The sequence below is a fragment of the Alosa sapidissima genome, chromosome 4 (genome assembly GCF_018492685.1).
Source record: "Alosa sapidissima isolate fAloSap1 chromosome 4, fAloSap1.pri, whole genome shotgun sequence".
NCBI lineage: Eukaryota > Metazoa > Chordata > Actinopteri > Clupeiformes > Clupeidae > Alosa > Alosa sapidissima.
Window position 1 is genome coordinate 2,341,142 of NC_055960.1, and position 14,720 is coordinate 2,355,861.

General features: G+C 41.3%; 1 protein-coding gene across 2 annotated transcripts in view; it reads left to right on the forward strand.

Annotated features, from left to right (window-relative positions):
* The first annotated feature begins 1,746 nt into the window (after positions 1-1,746).
* nicn1 (nicolin 1) overlaps positions 1,747-14,720 on the forward strand; it is a 91,212-nt gene continuing 78,238 nt past the window's right edge. The window contains exon 1 of one of the 2 annotated variants that reach the window (XM_042090066.1): positions 1,747-1,860. The gene's annotated coding sequence lies outside the window, so the exon portion shown is untranslated. Of the gene's footprint in view, positions 1,956-14,720 lie in introns of both variants that reach the window. The other variant, XM_042090065.1, reaches the window with a different exon arrangement.

Genomic DNA, 14,720 nt, shown 5'->3' on the forward strand with positions numbered 1-14,720 from the left:
ACATTTGACTGGGTGGTAGTTTTGTGTAGTGTTTTATTCATGGCAGAGTAACTGATAGTTTAGCTCACTAAAATTTCGAAGTAGCTTGCCCAACACTGTATTATTCACATGTCATTTACCCTAACAAGAATAAGATGCCTCTCAAATTCCTTTTCATTCATTTATTTATTATTTTGTATCTCTCCAGAACAACTGCCTTGTTCAAGAAGACTGTGAATGAACTGAACGGTCTCCTCACACCCCTGGAACTGAGGAAGGTGCAGCTCTTCATTGCAGTACTGCAGGGTATCTGCTACACTGTGACTGAATGTTTGATTTATGAGCTCCACCTTCATCAACCTGCATTCGCCACTCTGTGTCCCATTTTCCCATCGTCTGGTTGACTCAGTCCTCTTTTATGGAGTTTACCCAGTTTACTATGCCATCTTATTTGCCCACCTGCTGTCTGAAGCACTTTTGTTCTCAGCCAAAGTGTACCCAAGCAATTTTAGCAAGGTGGGAACATACAAAATGACATGCACCAGTTGTCGAAATCATAGAACCAACTGCATGACGGTAACTCTGTCTCACTGAGCCTGTGAAGACACTCCCTGATTCTTTACTGATTGCAATGAACGGGTTGATCTTAGCAGTTTCTAAAATGTTTCTTAATTCCTTTTTTCATTTAATCTCTTCATTGGGGCTGGAACCTTTCTGTGAACTGTAAATAACAGATGCTGTTGATGAACCCATTGACACTGTACAAGTGACAAGTCACCTTTTTGTCTTGAATTGATGAACTGTTACACTTACTATGCCAAACCAATGTCTGTTTTTTAAGGATCAGAAACAAACCTACAAACTTGCACTTTACAATATTTATGGAACTTGTCTAACAAATGCTGTTGATATTGAACCCAGTTACTCCATTTCCTTTATGCCACACCAATGTCTGTTCATCACTTTATTTTTGATGGCACTGAACTGAAAATGTTAATGGATTTTTTTCTGTAAATTTAACTCATTAAAACTTGTATCAAACCATTTTTTGTCTATGCTGTCAAACGTGGATTAGTTATGTTCCCAGTTGGATGTCATCACTTTATAATATATCATATATATCAGAATATTCTATTACTGTTAAGCCCACTATGAATATTAAAATACACACAACCATGTTTCCTGTATCATACAGCTTTTCTACTGGGAGGTTTACAACTTATTCTGAGTCAATTTACCCAAGTTTGTCACTAAACCACATAGGCCTACTTGGAATACCCCTCAGATGTCTGAATGGCACTGATCTCACTTAAATGTTTATGGAACCTTTCTGTAGACTGTGAATAATGCTGTTGATGGAACTTTTCTGTCAACTGTGAACTATATTTAACTCATTAAACTTGTATCAAACTAGTTTTGTCTATGCTGTCAAACATGGATTATGTTCCCAGTTTTGATATCGGACGTCAGGTCACTTTATATCATATATCAGAATATTCTATTACTGTTAAACCCACTATGAATATTAAAATACGCTAAATCATGTGCCCTGTATCATAGCTACATGTATGACCTTTGCAGCAAAAAAAACCGCGTGAGAATCTGTTCGGTATTCAGTGAGATATGATTAATTAAGTGCGCTGACAGCTCATCTCACCGGCCAAACAGATTACACTGAGTGGAGTGGATGACCGGTCCAAGATGGCGGCTCCAAATCTCGTCAGCGCTAGTAAGGAGTAGCGGTCGATGCGGCGTCTATGTATCTTATGTCTATGCTCGAACCGGGGCTTCATCTGGCACGCCCCTTTCTGCTCGACACAAGCTCCGAAGCCTCGCTTCATTGGGCACATCACTAGTCACGGCTGGCTTCTAACAACAACGGTAAAGTTCAAATCAACTGACATTGTGATGAAATCGCGTTCGTAAAACACTCACGACAAGGAATGCCATCAACATAAAGCGTACTGTATTAATAGGTAGGTCTCTACTTTTGATGAGACATTCCACGGTCTGAGGGCGCATCTTATTGAACTGTGATGACGTTAACGTTAGCCTACTGTGCCTTTCCTTAATTTAGCTAAGTTAGCGATACATTAGCTAGGTCTACCCTATGGGTCTACCCTTGCCTGGTGCCTTGCCGGGCCGTTGACGTTATCTCTACGGACTTAAACTCTTGGACAGCTAGAAGGCTAACAGTTGCAATAATGTGATACAATGGCATAGCCGTGTGGGGTGGGGGTGGTTCATTAATAGCCTAGCTTCTAACCCTGGTGCTGATGTTGCAGCAGGTGGGGTGGGACAAGGCTACTAACACTTAGCCTACAGTCAATCAATCTACCGTTTACCCCAACGTTAACGTCACAGTCAGTGGTTTACCCATATCGCCATACATTTGGGATTCGCGAAGACTAGTCTAGCCTAAGAAAAACGAAGCCGTCAGTATTAGCTCAATATTGACGTCTGGTTTTAACCAGAGGAGTATTCCAGAAAGGAGGTTTAACAAACACTGAGATAGAACTTAACCTCTGGGTTGTCTGAACCTGTGGCGACTAAACCCGAGCTGTCGGTTCCAAAACACCGGTTACCAGTTAGTTCAATCAACCCTGTGTTAGATAACGTAGAGTTGTGCGGGTTCACGGCGAACTTATAAAGGCATCATCTATTGAGAGTCGAAACCATGAGTGAAAGTGGCGAAAGGAAGAGCACCATATTTTTCAGAGGCGGAGTAGTCGAGGCTTACGAGGAGAGAACTGTTAACAAAAAAAGAGCAATACCAGAGCCCGTCTAGGGAGAGCCTGGCCACTTCGTATTAAGTCCCATTGCACCGAATTTTGGTTGCAGTTCCACCAGAGTTCCACTGGGGGCGATCGCCATGAGTGCAGAATGAATGGGAGTCAATGGAGCTAGACGGCTAAATTTGTCTCTTTCACCTGATTGTCGTTGACAAATCTCAGATTTGATTGTAGTTTGTATAACTTCAACATGGGTTATAGGTCAAAAGTTGAATAAACGAGTACTTATGTCCTTTTGATTTCTTACAGGTTGGGTTGTTGTTGCCCATAACACGCTAGCATTGTGCTAATGAATGACGTCATTGACACGTTTGAAAGGCTTTTTAGAACAATTAAGTGTATTTTCTTTGCCTCCCCTTTCGAATACAATATTTAAATTACTTGAAAAAAAATTATATCCCGAGAAAAGTGGATTTTGAGGGGTACAGCTCCATAGACCTCCATGCATTCTGCACTCGTGGACGAGCGCCCTCATGTGGAACCACAGAAGGAACTGCAACCAGTTCAGAAACCGGAAGTTTTCCGAGAGTGGCAGTTCTCCCCTTATTAGACAATCTCTGGCAATACTTAAGCGCCTGCGTCCGAGACCTTGCTTGGCAGAGAATAGCCTAACTGACCGTGTAAATGCGTATGTTTAAGATGGCCTATTTAATGTCAAAAGAACAATTAAATAATTCACTGGACATAACGTATTGTATTGACTGCTTTGAATGATGCTTTCTTAAACTAGGCCTAGCCTAGTTGTCACAGATTGAGTGGGCCATAGAATTCTTTGACAATCCCAAATGTAATTTTCTATTTTAACGCGGGTCCTGCAGCTGTGGGCCAAGTTAAACTTTTGCGATCCATCATCGGAAGGGTGAATGTCGGAAGGCATGGGTAGCCTATTCAGAGGCGATTCTAGAGTCTGTGGGGGCCCCAAGCAAAAATTCCAAGGGGGCCCTACCGACAAGTGTTATCACCATTAGGTTATTATGTTAAATGTTAAAAATACAAAAAGTGTATTATAAAAATTATTATATTTTGACATGTATCTCACAAAATATCATTATGAGTGCCTAGGTGTATGCACTCATAATGATTCTCTACAACAACTTTTTACTGCATTGCCATGAACAAAGTAGAGGCAAAAAAGGGGTTTCTTTGTTGAACAAATTGGGATGCAATGTGAGCCTTGAATTGGATGCCATGCAGGAATTTGCTAGGATCTCAAAACCGGATTATGAACATGCTTTGCCATAGAGAAACACACGATAGCGTTGGATTATAAACATGCTTTGCCACAAAAACAGACAAAAACGTGGGGTAAGTCCAGCTATATGAAGTTATTATTTTGAAGGATGTACTAGGTATCAAATGATTGCTCTGTGTCTCCTCTTTCATCTGACATGCGTGGCATATCTATCCGATCACAGGTCCGCGAGTAATTCAAACAAGAGTAATGGGTGCGCAGGTGAACGCAGAGAAGTATAGACTGTAAATATGATGCAATTTGATATAATGTTTTTTATTTTCATACTTGATCGTACAGACAAGTGCGTAGTCTCGTTGGAAAGCCCCATACGCGTATGCTTGGTCCTTACTGCATCACGATTAACATGTTATGGCTGACAGCCCTATTACAAACATAACGTTAACCATCTCCTTGCTTAACTAGTTGTAACTGTCGCTACCTGAAGTTTACTGTCGTATAGATGCAAACCATGTTCAATCTTTCTGCCAATTAACATTAGCCTACTATCACTTCATTGAGTAGGCTAGGCTAAATGCCAAACTCCGATGTTGATCCAACATCACTGCACCCTCGATTGACGTTTACCACAGTAGCCATAAATATGTGCGGATTCTTTGAAGTCTTTTGAACACAGATCCGTGTTTATAAGGCCATAGCATAGGGCCTATGTACAGATGTACTGTTTGTACAACAGGGCAGGAGCACGCAAAATACATCATTTAATCTCTATGGACGAAATTCTCGCTTGACCCACCAGCAAACGTGATGAGACCAGGTCGGGGGCCCCCTAGCAGCTCGGGGCTCCAAGCAGTTGCCTGCCTTGCCTGTTGACGAGGTGCACCTCTGAGCCTATTGGACACATTTCGGTGCACATTTGGAAAATTTAATAAGTGATGCTGACCTGCCAGTTGATGAAACTACACTTTAATGATCCTCGTGGGTTTGTGTCCAGGAAAACAAATGAAGTTGCGCAGGAACTGCTTTAGCGCAAGGCAAACTTTACGCACCGACCAACAGCTTGCCGATATGCTCTGCGTTTCCAACACTACAAAAACTCCCAGTCGGAGAGTGTGTGTAGCCTATTACAAATATTTTATCCCAAATGCCATCAGCATTCTTTTTTGTACTGTACTTGTTTTAATTATATCTTCAATGTGTCTGAGATGTTGTTTGTCCATCTGTCTGGTCAGCCAAACACAAATGTCCACTATGGTGTAGGCTAGCTAGCCTACATTAAAGATTTATTTTATTCTATTCTAATCAACCATGCGTAATGTAGGGATGGAGAATGCTTTTCAAGTAGACTATATTTAGGATTCAGCTGAAAAACTCTAGCGCTCTTGAAAAACTCGTTTGGAAAAGAATGGATAGGCTATCATGTGATGTCGTGGTCTTATTGCCCTCTCACGGTGAATTGCACGGATGAATATTACATGATTTTGTGCTTCTTTGTCAATCGGACCTTCGTCAAAATGAAACGCCATTGTGTGACAAGTGTAAAAATAGCGGCCTGATTGAACATGCACTGAAATAACCGAACATAATTGAACATAACCTGAACAAAACCTACCCCCTACCAGGTTAAGTTCAGAGCCTATGTTACCATAGTTACTTACATAGCCGGAGGGTTGCCGGTTTGAACCCCGACCAGTAGGCACGGCTGAAGTGCCCTTGAGGAAGGCACCTAACCCCTCACTGCTCCCGAGCGCCGCTGTTGTTGCAGGCAGCTCACTGCGCCGGGATTAGTGTGTGCTTCACCTCAATGTGTGTTCACTGTGTGCGGAGTGTGTTTCACTAATTCACGAATTGGGATAAATGCAGAGACCAAATTTCCCTCACGGGATCAAAAGAGTACATATACTATACTTAGTACGACTCAATACGCTTTGGTGGTATTATATGCTGTGGGCTTTAATTACACTGTAAAATCCAATCCTTACTTACCTTACTAAAAACATGGAAACCGATTGCCAGACTAAAGTGGACTGGGATTCTAAAACTGAGCTTACAAGTAATTCCTGAGCTTACAAGCAATTCCTTAGTGTTAACACTACAGCAAATTCCTCTTTAACCTACCTAGGTATTGCAAGTGAAGAGTACTTTAGTTTTAATTCATAAAATTCATGTTCTGAAGTTGAGGTAACTAATCAACCAATTCCTCATATCTGGAATATGTAGTAACAGTTACTTGAACAGCAAGAAACCGATTGCCTTCAATTTAGCAATATTACTCTTATACACAAGTTTGAATAAAGTTTGAATAAAACTAGGCTCTATTCTAAAATAATGACATTTACAACTGCATCAGGTACAAATACGGCTTTGAATTATTTATTATTCTTGTAAAAACAACAAAATTGTGTTCAGTTTTAATAAAAAAAAACATCTTAAAATGTCTTAAATGGCACAATTTAGCTGTAGCAACAACCTACATCTTCCTTTTTTCTCCTTGAACATTTTATAAAAATCTTTTTTAAAGGCCTAAAAACTAAAATATACACACTTTACCTGTACCAAATAAAAATGGACACAGTAAAAAAAAAAACACAGTAGTCTAACATAAATATTAACACAATAAATGAAAAATACTGTCTTCTTAAAGGGATATTCCACCATTTGGAGAATTACACTCATTTTCCGCCTCTCCTTGAGTTAAACAATTGATTTTTACCTTTCTCCAGTTCATCCAGCCGTTCTCTGAGACTGGCGATACCACTTTTAGCTCCAGCCTAGCATAGATCATTATGCTTCCAAAGGGTGCAGATAGGGGCCACTGCACTTAAAACTTAAAAAGATGAAGCTTTCCGAACTTTGAAATTGCGATCAGTGACTGGCATCGGGTGAACGAAGCTTTTCGAAGTTGAACAGGCTATTAAAAACTATTTGCGCACCTCCATGTCACAGGAGAGACTGGGCTCTCCCTTCTATGAAAAAGACGTTAGGCTACCTGCAAAGTTTGCGGCAAAGCAAGAAAATGTTTTTTTTTTCCTGAGTCAGGATATGGCGAGTCAGTGTCATTTATTTTTCCAATGTTAGCCTATAGATACAGACCAGTACATCTTATCAATAGTTTGAATGTCGTGTGTGTTTCTGCTCATTGACAAATACCGTTCAGCACAATGATTCATGCCCAATTAATTCCCCCTGTTAAAGTGTTCGCCTTTGTTACACTATTTGGTTTCGTGATGTAGCCTATGATAAACACCATATGGCAAAATATGTGACTCAGCTAATGTTATAGGCTATACAATTGAATTTCCCCTCTTAAAGGCAAGCTGGTGTAGCTTATTAGACTAGGCTACTATTAAAATACACCGACGGTAGCCTTGGCTATGTGTAAAGTAAGCTATCGCATGATTTCATGCACGTAAGTGAAAAGGGCCTTGCATCTGTCAAGTTCGCACAGGGCCTCGCATCCCCTTGCGACGGCCCTGCAGCTCCTCCTAAGACAGCGAGGAAGAGGTTAAAATACGCGATAAACCCGGGAAAAGTTGACAGGTTTGTTTCGGTCCCGGTGATTATTTGTGAAATTGTGCAAACGACAGCCTTTTCAAGGCATTCCAAGGAAGGAGTCGTAGCATGCAAGCTCCCAAATTGACCCAGTAGCCTAAGGCATCAATAAATTGTTGGGACTGGGGAGGGTCATGCGTTTTCTCAATCACTTTGGAGGGTCATAGAAAAAATTCTTGCTGGCGAGGGAGGGTCACGTCTTTTTTGACTAACGCTCCCAAAACTCCTCCGGTAGCCCCTTAATTAAATAAATAACGAACAGTCCCTAATTGATTAATAGCCTAGGCCTACACCAGCAATTGTTGAACATTGACCTGTACAGGACATTGACAGTAGCCCAGCCTAACAAGCAAATGTTGCAAAATACATCAAAAGACGCAATTAATCAGAAATAAATAATGTAATCTGCATCGCTTTATTTAACAAACTGCAAGCAACAAGAGCATTGAGTTCGCTGTAAGGCCAAACCCAAGAGCAAAGCCTATCTGTTAAGGCAGTCGATAGGCTATATAACGAGCTGTGTGCCTGGAAAGACGATAGATGACGGCTCTGGTCATCCCTTACCCTCCCCCCACTTCCTTGTACTTGTAGCCTACCATTATGAAGGCCTGTAGCCTAAAACGACTCGTTGCCGTTTTGTGACATTAAGCTTTTTCACGTTAAGCCCCCCTCCTCCATCCCCTTCTTTCACAAGCAGTGGGGGAGCGCGGGGCACAAAGTAACACTTTTTGGTAGACAAAGGAGGGTTCTCCGCGCTTCTGTCGTTTGGCCGCAATCCGTTGCAACCAGGCCAGGACCGATATTTTAGAGAGGAGAGACGCCGGTGCAGCTCAGATGTCTTCTTAATTTTCTTTATTCTTCAGTAAAAGGTGCAGAACATTATTAAACTTTGACTAACATTTCGATGTGTCGATGTTTTTGACTAACGAACATCGAAACGTTAGTCAAAGTTTAATAATGTTCTGCACCTTTTACTAAAGAATAAAGAAAATTAAGAAGACATCTGAGCTGCACCGGCGTCTCTCCTTCTCTCTAACACTTTTTGGCTTTGGCTAAATATTTCTAAAATCATTTGAGTTTCACTAGTCACATGTTTTAACAAGCAACACTTGTTATTGAACTAATAACAGACGTGTGTCGAAAATTGACTTTATTTTCCATACCGAGAAATAACATATGCAGAGTCTAACCAAGGTCAATCTGGCCAAAAAAGCCCTCAAACCTGAAAACACATGAGGCAAAAGTGCAAAACATCACAAAACTAACTAAACTAACACGCGCATATTTTTGTATTGCAATCATTGTAGCCTACAGTTGTAACAGCGCGTAACAGTCGTTTTACTCCCCGGATGCGCTCATTATAAAGAACGTTTAACGTGTCCCAAAAACAGCTATCAATTAATCACCAAACGTCTTATAAACAAGTATTGCCAGAAGCAACACCTTGCAAAAAATGATAACAATAGGTCTAGGCCTTTATATGGCTCTGCTCCTGCCTAGATTCGAACTCAGAACTACCTGAAAGTTGCAGACCTGTTCTGGAAATACGTGCATTAACCCACTCGACCGTCAGACAACGCTATCTGCTTCGAGTAGGCCTATTGGGTAGGACTGTAGCCTACACTGGTTGCTGTGGCACAGTCTTGAGTGACCGAATTCGTTTTTCTTTGTCATATGAATGCTGTCATTTTGTTAACATTACTGTTAAGGAGATGCTGTAGGCAAAGTCTATATTTCAACCTCGTTAGTGTAGTAAAAAAAATCAGAACTATTCACAAGGTTTCTGGGCAGCATATTTATGTTCTGTTAGCAAGCGAACTTCTCATGACTACCGACAAAGTAGCCTACTGCCAGCTGACGAAGCTCTCATTTTAAAACATTACTGAGAGACAGACACTGTACAATCAAGAAATCTTGCCACTGAATCCAAAACTATGTTTAACATTATGTACAAGGCTTAGGCTACAGTGGACTAGCATGTTGCAGGGGCTGCTAAAAACACAGAGAAACGCACTGAAAACTCGGCCAATCACAGCCCTTGCTGTCGAATGCGCCGTCTGGTTCGACCGTGGAACTCCACAGCGGACTATGCTGCCCCCAAGCGGCTGCAGTTGTACTTACATTTCACCATTCACTATGATCGTGAATGAAGTGTCAATTTTTAACTGGGACCCACTGTAAGCTCAAAAAATAGAAAACATCTCAGCAGAAGATTTTTAAGACTTTGCCATTTTGGTGGTAGCTTGTTCTGACCCAAACCATGCATCACCTTTTGAATGAAATTAAATGTATTTTTCATTGACTTGGGGTAATCAAGGTGTAAGGCATATGATGACCCAAACAAGATGCAGAGTGCCTCAGGCAAACTTTTGAGACCATCCATTACCAGCCTCCCCTCAATGATGATGGCTGTAGACACTTGCTCCAGGTGGATAAGAGTTGGATCAACCGGTGTGTCATCATCAATGACCGTCAGCAGCCCAAAGGAGACTTGTGCCCACACGTCCTCACCATCAGTAACCTGTAAAACAAATAGAAACACAAAGACAACAGTTAAATATATGACTGATTAGTTATTAGCGTCCAAACTGTACCTTGCTGAAATAAATTAACGGTAATGCTGCTGCAAGTATTCCAAGCTTTGTGTTGATCTCTTGAGGATGTCATCACCATGAAATTAATGATACAAAAGATTTAGAAACATACAAGCAATTTTCAGCATTGTATTACATCCATGGAAACTTACCACTTACCGTAAATGGTGTAAAACAGTGATTTATTTGCATGGCTAGGCCGATGCCCCCCATCGGAAACCTGTTGGTAGCATCGGCTAATAGCGCCAGATTTCGGAGTGCAGGGGACAAGCCGAGATGAGCTATGAGACAAAAGTTCAAGGTATCATGTTTCAACACACTTTAGGTCAGTGGTCCCCAAACTACGGCCCGCGGGCCAGATACGGCCCGCCACCTTATTTTGGGTGGCCCCCCAAAACATGCCTGGTATATAGCATCTGGCCCGCACGGGAGTACGACATCGTCAAACTATAACCTCCGTAATTTCCTCCATTCATTCTCTATGAATCTTAACAGTACACGTGTAATACTCTTTTTCTCCACTGGTGGTTGTTTTGGCGCTGTTTTGCGTTTACCATCAAAAACGGAATGAAATGTAGGCCTACCTGCAAACAATGTAAGAGGCCTATGCTGACTGCATCAGTGCTCAAAGTATTCTAAAAGTTTATCAATTAATTGTTAATAACTAACTAACTTCTATTCAAGTCATATTTCTGGGACTTCCTGGGATAATTATTTCCATTTTTTATTCACTCGTTCAAATGTTAATCCAAATTCACAATTCACAAAGTTCTCATCAGGTGAGTGAAAGTTAGAATGGTGGTAATTTCAGATGTTTTTACCAGCACTTCATAAAACTCTCATAGTTTGTTTGTAGGATATTGCTTGTTCACAACTTGAGCTGTGTATGCAAAGACACAGAGTTCAGAGTTCACACATTGTAAATAAAATATACTTTTGGGACTCCCTGCCAATACTTTTGGGAATGCTAAAGTCTTTTTATTCATATTATTTAATTTGAGCTACATTTTACATGTCATGATGGCAATATAAACACAGCTAACAATGGTATTAAATTACAGTAGCCTATGATTAAATGTAATGGAATATTCAACTAAGGTAGACTGTTGTTCACAGCACTAAGCTATTTATGGTTACTGATATACTCAGAGTCTCTGGCCCTCTCTTAGAGCCAGGCATAGTGAGCTGGCCCTCGGAAGAAAAAGTTTGGGGACCACTGCTTTAGGTCAATATCATACCGAACTTCTCCTTTAAATGTTGAATACACACTAGTATGAAAATCACAGCCTTCATATGGGCATGGAATGTTCTGCTTTAATTTCAAATGACTACGCACATGTGTGAAAAAATCTGCTTCAGTGCAGATGACTGAAAAGTGCATAAACAATCCATATGAAGACAAGGTATTGGTTGTTGCCGAGTAAACCCGCCATGTCTTAGACGATAACTGACATCTTTTGTCTGCCGAAAAAATGCAATGCGTACATTTCCACTGCATGCTTACACTACCATCTTCTAAATTCGCAGCTAACCTTAACTTTGATTCTGTATTCACTACCTCCTGCTTTAAAATTCTAAATTAGCTGCCAACTTTGAATTGACCGATCCCAAGCCCCACCTCCCATTGTCAGTCCCATAGTTACTGTTGCTAAGTTGGACAAGTTTGCAGGAAAGTGTGCGAGAATGCGTGTTCAACATGGGGACGCAGCACCCCAATTTAGCCGAGTGCAACAGTGTATGCTGGATTTCTGGGCGTCAAGTAATATTGATGTATTCAAAAAACAGAGGCCAGAAAGGCCTTCAGTATGCGGAAGGACACATTCACAATGTCCGCTGTTATCAACGAGGTGGAACACCACAAATCGAGGACAAACCAATCCGGTGTTACGGATCTTAATGGGATATGCATGTTAAACAATTACTCGGGATAAACAATTAGCACGTTATCACAAGCAGGTAGTTTACCTTATTTGCTGCAGATGTGACTCTGATTCAATAAACAGGTCTGTGCAAACATATGGTGTTGACGTGCCATAACAAAATCTAACCATATTTCGAGGATTACTTGAAGACGGGACCAAGTGCTGCAGATCCAAGTTCCCACGCAACTTGGGAGAGTGGCTAGCCTATAGGCAGCTCATGTTGGGGAGGTGGAGAGATAGCTTCGCTTCGGTAGGCCGATAGCCTACTTATTATTTTGAATGGCTGCTTTAGAAGGAAGAGTTCAAATAAACATGATACAAGTGTATCGAAAAGAAACCACTAGATCTATCCGAGTTTAAACCTACCACGCACGACATATCTGCATGGCAGGCAGACGCTATCAAGAGTAATTGCAGACGTGATTTATCTTGCATAAGACTTCATCAGTGCCCGCTTAGGCTAAATGTGGGCAATGTAGTAGGCCTTTGGCGATTTCGAGACTGCATAGCCTATACAGCAAAGCATAGTTTTGAATCGGCACATGATTTGATCTTTAGAAGACATTGGCTATCTCTCGTTCAGCCATCAATAATGCATCGCAGTAGGATATTGCGTTTGTTGAAAAAATGATCGTCTTCTATCCCAAGTTAAACATGGCAAGGTAGCCTGTGCCTAAAAGCTGAAAGTATTCTTGTTGTGTGTAAGGCGATACGTGATTGAGTATGAGTGTGCGAGTTCAGTTCCTGCAAGGTAGGTATAATTTTTTGCGTAGGCTTATGTTGTCGTTTTAACAGTGGAAACCAGGTTTAGTTATGTTTTTATGTGTAGTTATGAACACAAATAAAGGGAACATTTTCGTACACACTCAGATTTCTTTACTGAAAAGTAGCAGCCTATCCAAAGTTATGCAAAGTTAGGCCTGTGTGTGGTAGCGTTTCACACGGTCAGGATATCGGATGTCACTTCTACAAGTACCCCAGGCATATATTTGAACCTTTTTGAGCTCTTTAGTTATTTAGTTACTTAGTCTAGTCGCAAAAGAAGCATTATAGCTTTCGCATAACCGGCGTATTGTCATACAGAATGGACACTAGAAAATTCAAAATTGACCGAGGTCCTCCGAAGTCCTCATTGTGACATAGTAAAAAGGGGCGGGGCTTGGGATCGGTCAATTGGACAGTAATTTACTAGTAGTTAAAGTTACACATTAATTTATCCAACTGTTAATGCAAAACATCTGTGGGGGGAAGGGGGGCCATCGATCTAACGTTAGCTCCTTCGAACCAAAAACATGCCTGGGCAAAAAAAAATAAAAAATCAGTTCACCAACATGTACAGTGGGCAGTGCGTCGACTTGGCCAGCTTCACTCGCGGTCCGCGCGTGGGATCACGCGACTTTAATTTGTATTTTCCCAGTGAGACGCTGCAACAAGTGAGCAGGGTGTCTCGTAAAAAGAAATGGAGCCTGGAAAACCCTACACAGACTTCACTACAGACTTTAGCAGACTGGTTTAGAAATAAATTAATAGCCAGAAATATGCCTGCCCTGCCCTAATAAAGAAATATTTGGTTAACTGCGAGTGAATCCCGTTTGCAGCCGTAAAAGAAACGCATGACAAATTAAACATTCTGCAACGATGATAGACAGACATCATTTGGACAAAATATAGAGCATATTAACCTCCGTTGCTCAGCCAAATGCCTTCCTGTTACGTCCTGTTATCACGGAGTTACAGGCGATAAACGATTTTTGATGGTCACAAGTTTACTTCATTAGCGGTTTATTTTTTTGATTATTAAAGAGTGTTTTTCATTTAAAGGTTTGACTTTGTGCTTATTCAGTAGAGCATTTAGTGCTCTTCCCAATCCCAGACGTTCACATTGCATGTTTGTTTGTAATGGATGCAACCGCGAGATAGGCTACGCGTTTGACAGCAATGAGTTGTTAACAGACATGAACCAAGACATATAGCCCAGCAGCAATCTAGGGACTGTTCGTTATTTATTGAAGGGGCCACCGGAGGAATTTTGAGTGCTTCAGTCAAAAGTTGCATGACCCTCCCTTGCCTGCTAGAAATTGTTCAATGACCCTCCGACAGAATTGTTAAAAAAGACATGACCCTCCTCTGCCAATTGTCGCTGTCTTCCGCCTGCGCTGCTTTGCGCCACAGCCACACACTGTGATAACGTTCTTAAATCAATCTTTCCCGTGAGCTTGCATGCTACCAGTCCTTCCTTTTTGAAATGTGTTGCGCCTGTTTGCACAATTTCACAAATAATCATATGAGATTAATAATATGACAAATAATACCTGTGCACGGGGACCGAAACAATGCATGCCAACTTTTTCCGTGTTTGTCACATATTTTAACTTCCCCCCCGCTGTCTTGGCGTTTTAATGTTTTCCCGTAGAATATCCCATATTTTAATACTCTCATAACAGCCCTGCCATCGGGCCTGTCTCTGTGTTGCCCTGTTGCTACCCCTTGCCTTTCCAACGAAACAGATGTCTTCAAATCATCGTTTTCCTTGCTTGAAGGCGAACTTAGAATGATGTTAACCTATTTAAGTTTAACGGCGTGATTGTCGTGAGAGCACGATTCATTGGCGCTTGCCTGATCGGCCTTATGTCTACGTGTGCACCTGAGGCTACTCGGCTACTAGTGAAAGAATTTCCCCTGTTTGTAT